Raw genomic sequence first — 7,954 nt, 5'->3', positions numbered from 1 at the left:
TTCCACCGTTTGTCTTACAAGTTTCTTTCTTTAATTCCAATCTTCTATTCCACAAACTCACCCTGGGAGACCCTAATTCAGTCCCCAAGGTTTCAAAATCCATCTCTCTGCTGATCACTCCTCAAATCTAGAACCAACCCATACATCCAACAGGCTTGAGTGGAAGACTTTGCCAGGACAGCCTGCAGACTTTAGCTACTGATGCATTCATCCATAGAAGCCAGCGTTGAGGGGGCAGGAGGGGGAGGGAGGAGGATTAGGGAGGAGGAGGGAGTGGAGAAGGAAAAGGAGAAGGAAAAATTTGTTTTCCAGAGAGGTAATAGTCTTAATAAGGAAAAATTCAGAAATTACAGAAAAATAGGAGAAAAGGAGGTATCCAAAATATCATCATCCAGAAGTAATGGAGTCTAAGGAGGGTAGAGATATTTGCCCTAATCCTAGTATGTCCTGTTCTAGCAGAAAACGCAATTTAGCATAGTGCTGAAAGGACCTTAAGCACCAGATTTGTCTGGGTTCATGACCCTGGTTCAGTTATTCAATAGCCGTGTGACTCACTTTGTGAAATGGGCATTGATTAAAATAATGCACGTAAAGTGCCTGCCAGATAGCAAGTGAGTAATATGTGTTCATTCAAACTTCCTGTTTCAGGTGCAAAGTAAGAACAAGCAAAGGCAAGCAGAGAGAACCTTTTTTCAGTTTTTTTCTTTTTAAAGCCTCTTTAGGAAAAAAAAAAAAAGTCTCCTAGTTTTGGAATGCCCACTCTCTTGGGTCCTGTGCCCCCCACCTCCCACACCCCACCCCACCCCACCCCACCGCAGCCTCTTCCTGGCCCAGCTATCTGAGGCAAGCATTCCACAGCAGTGGTCAAGAAGACACAGAAAGAGGGGCGCCTGGGTGGCTCAGTGGGTTAATAAGCCTCTGCCTTCGGCTCGGGTCGTGGTCTCGGGGTCCTGGGATCGAGTCCCGCATCAGGCTCTCTGCTTGGCGGGGAGCCTGCTTTCTCCTCTCTCTCTCTCTGTCTGCTTCTCTGCCTGCTTGTGATCTCTCTCTGGCAAATAAGTAAAAAAAAAAAAAAAAAAAAAGACAGAAAGACAGCTTATGAGTAAGACAGAGTTCTTTGCCCTTTGAACTCAGGATTCCTGACCTCAGGGGTTTCTAGCCTTTTTACCACTAAGGACCCTTTCAGTTATTTTCCCCCCAAAGTTGTGCAGGATTTGTGCACACAATAAAACTGCATCAATTAACTTATAACTACTTCATTTTCCTTTAAGAAATTGAATCCAAGTCCTGTATAACAGCCAATACAAGCTTCTGCCCAGCCAGAGCCTACCAGCATTGCCTCAGTGTGTGTTTGGGTTTTAGTTGAAAACAAAGAGGTAGCTGTTAGGGACCCCAGGGAGCCTGGGGTAAAGGTTAAACGTGATTAACATCGGGCCTTTGGCAATAATGAAAACAGCTCAAAGGACCTTATCGGTTTTGAGGACCTGGCATTCGGATCCCAAGTTTTATTTTTCTTATTTTTAAAGATTTTATTTATTTATTTGACAGACAGAGATCACAAGTAGGCAGCTAGGCAGGCAGAGAGGAGGAAGCAGGCTCCCCGAAGACAGAGAGCCCGATGTGGGGCTCGATCCCAAGAACCTGGGATCATGACCCGAGCCGAAGGCAGAGGCTTTAACCCATTGAGCCACCCAGGCGCCCCTAGGATCCCAAGTTTTAAATCACTGCCTCATTTGATAGAGAGGCTTTAAGATAATGTCATTTTATTTTTTAAGATTTTATTTATTTATTTGTTAGAGAGAGAGAGCACAAGCAGGGGGAGCTGCGGGCCGAGGGAAAAACAGACTTCCCCATGAGCAGGGAGTGGCCGGACTCAATCCCAGTGAGAGCACGATCTGAGCCAAAGGCAGACACTTAACCTGATGCTTAACCGACTGAGCCACCCAGGCGTCCCGCTAATGTCATTTTTTTAAAAGAGAGGGGCACAGGTGTTCCTGGGGGGCTCAGTAGGTTAAGCGTCTGCCTTCAGCTTGGGTCATGATCCCAGGGTCCTGGGATTGAGCCCCATGTCAGGATCCCTGCTCAGTTGGGAGCCTGCTCCTCCCTCTACCACTCCCCTTGCTCATGTTCCCTCTCTTGCTGTCTCTCTGTCTGCAAATAAATAAATAAATAAAATCTTCAAAAGGTAAATAAAAAGAGGCAAGCAAACCAATAAAAGAGAAGGGTACTTTGTAACTATTAAATGCAACTTACATACTTGGGGAAAACTATATGTTAGGCACTGTTGGGGAGTAAAAGGGAATTTTTTTAAAAGATTTTATTTATTTGAGAGAGAGAGAGAGAGACAAGCAGGGGCAGAGGGAGAGGGAGAAGCAGGCTTCCCAATGAGCAGGGAGACTGATTCGGGGCTCAATCCCGGGATCCTGGGATCATGACCCAAGCTGAAAGCAGACACTTAACGACTGAACTCCCAGGTGCCCTGTAAAAGGGAATTCTTTTTTTTTTTTTAAAGATTTTATTTATTTATTTGGTAGAATACACAGAGAGAGAGGTAACACAAGCAGGGGGGAGTGGGAGAGGGAGAAGCAGGATTCCCACAGAGCAGGAAGCTGATGTGGGGCTCCATCCCAATATACTGGGATCATGACCTGAGCTGAAGGCAGCCACTTAACAACTGAGCCACCCAGGCACCCCTAAAAGGGAATTCTGCAAGTGTTTAAGATTGTGTCAATTTTGATAAAAATCCATTTTTATAGGTTTTTGTTTGTAAGATTCTGATTTTTGAATGAGGGGTGTGATTGAATTCCCCACTGCAAGATATCACCTCCTACAGGCAGCCCTCCTTCCTCTTTCCTCTAATTCTTCCATGTTTTTATCCATTGTGGCATTTATCACACTGTGGACTCTTGGAAATTAGAGATGGTGTCTTTCTCACTCTTGGAAACTCAGCCCTCAGACAGACCTTGACCCAGAGTGGCTCAATCAATGCTTGTTGAATGGACAGAAAGTAGCAGAAGGAGCAGACAGGAGCACTTCTCAATTCTAAGTCACACGTTGAGGTCCTTTCTGAGAAGGAGGGGAGGAACCAGCATTTACTGAGCATCTATTATGTAGTACAGTTGTGCTGTGGACACCCTATTAACTTCATTTTAACTAATTCTCACAATATCTCCTTCCAAATTAGTCATTATTATTTCCATTTTTGCAGAGGAAATAGGATCTGAGAGGTAACTTGCCCAGGGTCCCAGGTAGTGAGTAAAAGAAAACAGACTCAACATCAACTTTATCTGATATCAAAGTCTATGTTCTTAACTATGCCCCAAAACCAAAATGGCAGGGTTTCATGAAGACACGGAGAACAAAACCTGAGGCTGGCTCTCCCTGCCTCATGTTCTGGAAGCTTAGGGGCTCTGATTTCTTCTTTCTGTGTCTCTGCAGGATGGCTTTTTCTGCCTTGCTTGCACAAATTCCAAGATGGCCTCTGACACCCAGGCAATTCAAGCATCCCGAAGAAAATTACAAGCATCACTCTTGTCTCCATTCCAGGTCATTGGCCAAGGGAGTCTACTGGGCAAAGAGTGAGATGCCCTTGCCATTTCAAAGAGCTGAAGGCTGAGGTTCTGGTGGTCTCCTGGTGGCTCAGGGGTGGCTGCGGAACAGGGAGGTGGCAGGAAGCCAAGTAGACATATATATATGATCTATGGAATTTGTAGTCACTGCACCAGACAGATTGCTGGGGTCTTTGCTTTGGCCTTGACTGGGAACCCCTGAGCTAGACCCCAGTCTCCTGGGTACAACATTCCACAGCCCCAGGGGTGCTTCCAGCATACAAGACTGTTCTCACTATCCTTAGAAATTACGTATCTCCACACCCCTCCCAGTCTTGAGACCTGCTCAGTTTCTATTTCTGCCTCTCAAAGATACTCCCTTTCAGAACACCAAAATATCTTTGACCATAGGCTTTAACCAAAGGTGGAAACGCTGGTTGTTTTCAAATTGATTTTGTAATTATCCAGAAATACAGACATTCTATGAAGCAAGAGGAAGTTTTATTCAGCCCTCAAAGATGGATGTCTGAGGTTACTACTTCCCTTCCTGGCCCAAGGAAGAGGCTAGAGGTACTTTGAAAGTCTGATACCTCACTAACTGTACATTCCTCAGTCAGGCATTCAAAGCATTCAAAGCCATCTACAGTCTGTTACCAAACTAGCTCATACTGTCTTATTATTTTTTTTTTGTTTTTTTTTTAGTGTTCTTGTTTTATACCTTCACTGTTATAAATTGACAAGTAACTGTACATACTTAAAACGAATTTTGACATAGGTATATATCTGTGAAACCTCCCTACCCCCACTCAAGATGATGAACATATCCATCATCTCTAAAGGTTTTATCCCTTCCCTACCTCATTTATTTAACTGAATCTTGCTCTGCAGCCAGGCTGATCCTCTCAAGAATGGGCCCCCCAATTGCCCCCACCCCCAACCCCCAAGTCCTTCCTTTATCTTGCAACCTTCCCTGACCTTACCAGGTCCCAGCTCACCATTTCCTTCGTCAGCCCCTCCCAGTGCCCTCTCACCATAACCAAGTGGGATTTATCTTAGGAATACAAGAGTGATTCAACACCAAAAAAATTAATATAATACATCATATTAATAGAATGAAGAGGGGGAACCATACCATTATCTCAACTGAGGCCAGAAAAGGCACTTGACAAAAATCCAGCACCCTTTCATGATGAAACCTGTCAGAACACTAAGACTAGATGGGTGGCTCAGTGGGTTAAGCCTCTGCCTTCGGCTCAGGTCATGATCTCAGGGTCCTGGGACTGTGCCCCGCATCGGGCTCTCTGCTCAGCAGGAAGCCTGCTTCCCCCCGCCCCCTGACTCTCTGCCTGCCTCTCTGCCTATTTGTGATCTATGTCAAATAAATAAGATAAAATCTTTTTTTGTGTGTGATTTTTATTTTTTTAAAGATTTTATTTATTTATTTGACAGGCAGAGATCACAAGTAGGCACAGAGGCAGGCAGAGAGAGAGAGAGAGAGAGAGGGAGGAGGAAGCAGGCTCCCTGCTGAGCAGAGAGCCCGATGCGGGGCTCGATCCCAGGACCCTGGGATCATGACCTGAGCCGAAGGCAGAGGCTTAACCCACTGAGCCACCCAGGCGCCCCCATAAGATAAAATCTTAAAAACAAAACAAAACAAAAAAAAAAACCCACTAAGACTAGAGCTTCCTCAACATGATAAGGGGCATTCATGAAAAACCTATAGAAAATGATCTTTGATAGCAAGACTGAAAGCTTTCTTTTATGATCAGGAACAAGACAAGGATGCCCTCTTTCACCAGTGCCATTCAGCATAGTATTAGAAGTTCTAGCCAGAACAATTAGATGAGAAAAAGAATAATAGGTACCCAGATTGGAAAAGAGTAAAACGACATCTATTTAAGGAGGACACGATCCTACATATAAAAAAAATCCTAAAAAATTTCAAAAGAAAACTACTAGAGCTAACAAATGAATTTGGCAAAACTGCAGGTTACAAAATCAAACAACAAAAATTAGTTGTTTCTATACACCAGCAATAAACAATCTGAAGAACAAATTAAGACAGAATTCCAGTAACAATAGCATCTAAAAGAATATCCATGAGTAAAATATAATCAAGGAGGTCAAAGACTTGTACGCTGAAAACTACAAAACTTGCTGAAAGACATTAAGACCTAAATAAATGAAAAGGCATCTTGTACTCATACATAGGAACACTAAATGTTAAGATGTCAGCACTGCCCAAAGCAATCTAAAGATTCAACATAATTGCTTCCATAGTTCATAATTCAAATTTCCCATAACTTTTTTTTTCAGAAATGGAAAAGCCAATCCTCAAATTTATATAGAACTGCAGGGAACCCCAAGAAAACAAAATAATCTTGAAAAAGAAGTTAAGGACACATACTCCTGATTTGGAAACTTATCATAAACCTAAAATAATCAAAACAGTGTGGTGATGGCAAAAGGATAGATACATAGACCAAAGGAATGGAAGTGAGTCCAGAAGTAAACTTTGACATATATAGCAAACAGATTTTCGACAAGGGCGCTAAGGCTATTTAGTGAGAGAAAGATAGTTGCTTCAACAGATGGTGCTGGGAAAACTGGATCTTCACAAGCGAAAGAATGAAGCTGGACTTCTACCTCACACCATATACAAAAATTTACTCAAAAATGCATTAATGACCTAAATATAAGAACTTTATATAACCATAAAGCTCTTAGAAGAAAATGTAGGGGTAAATCTTCATGATCTCGGATTTGCCAACAGATTTTTTCTTATTAAGTAATCTCTAGGCCCGATATGGAGCTTGAACTCACAACCCAGAGATCAAGGGTCCATGCTCTACCAACTGAGCCAGCCAGGTACCCCCTGGCAATGGATTCTTACATATGACATCAAAAACATGAGTCACAACAACAATAACAAAAATAGATAAATTGAACTTCATCACAACTGAAAATTTTTTTGTGCATTAAATGACAATAGCAAGAAAATGAAGGGGCTCCTGAGTGGTTCAGTCATTAAGTGTCTGCCTTCGGCTCGGGTCATGATCTCAGGGTCCTGGGATTGAGCCCCTTCTCTCTGGCTCCCTGCTCAGCGGGGAGTCTGCTTGTCCCTCTCCCAATCCCCCTGCTTGTGTTCCCTCTCTCGCTGTCTCTCTGTCAAATAAATAAATAAAACCTTAATTTAAAAAAAGAAAATGAAAATACAATATACAAAAGGGAGAAAACATAGTCAATTCTCATTCCCCCCATAGTTATGTTCTATAAAATCACCATGAACACTGAATTAGTGAATACTGAACACATGCTCCTAGGATTAAGATCCTGGGAGCTTTTGATGATAACATTTTCATAAACAGATCAACACATAACCTCTGTTCTATGTGTTTTTGTTTAAAGATACCTTATTTAATATACACTGTTGATTGACTAACATTGAACTCTCAGCCAACAGCACTGTAACTCATGCCTGAAAGAAGATTGTCCAACATGTGTTTTCTCCATAAGGCATCTCACAGCCTTCTTGCATTTACGAACACTAGACAGCACTCCAGCACTACACTTGGGAGTCATATTAAATAGCGAAATCACCAATAAAAGACACAAAAATACTTAAAAAGTGGCACTACCAGACTATAGAAAGGATGCTTTCTAGAATCTGAGAGCTGAAATAAGAGACAAAGCACCACTTTTTTTTTTTTTTTTAACTTCATCTGGGAACATGCAGATTGGCAAGTGAAATGTTTTGCCACCATTCACATGTGCGTGGATGAGCACAGAAGTGCCATGAATATTTATTTGGGGATTACAAATACATTTTAGTGAGAATTCAAATTTCTATAAACAGAATCTGTGGAAGATGAGAAGTGACTGTATTTGCAAATCATATATCTGATAAAGGTGTCATACGAAATATACAAAGAACCCCTAAAACTGAACAACAAAAGGTCACCCAATTACAACTTGGCAAAAGACTTGAACACACACTTAACTTCTCCAAAGAAAATATACAAATGGTCAGTAAGCAGATAAAAGATGCAGAACAGCATAAGTCATTAGGGAAAGGCAAATCAAAACCATGAGATACCATTTCATACCTATTAGGGTAGTTCCAATAACACCTTTTAAAACTGAAAACAAAAGGTGTTGGTGAAGGTACAGAGAAACTGGATAATAGCAAAATGGATTCAGACACTGTGGAAAACATTTTATCACTGTGGAAAAGTTTGATGTTCCTCAAAAAATTAGAAATAGAGTTACTGTTTGATTCAGCAATTCTACTTCTAGATATATATCAGAAAGAACTTAAAACAGAGACTCAAACAGATACTTAGATGCCCATGTTTACTGCAGCATTTTTCCAGCCAAAAGGTAAAAACAACCCAAGTGCCCATCAC

Source organism: Lontra canadensis, unplaced genomic scaffold (assembly GCF_010015895.1).
Source record: "Lontra canadensis isolate GAN:19392208 unplaced genomic scaffold, GSC_riverotter_1.0 scaffold15, whole genome shotgun sequence".
Taxonomy (NCBI): domain Eukaryota; kingdom Metazoa; phylum Chordata; class Mammalia; order Carnivora; family Mustelidae; genus Lontra; species Lontra canadensis.
Note: the sequence above shows the minus strand (reverse complement) of the source record.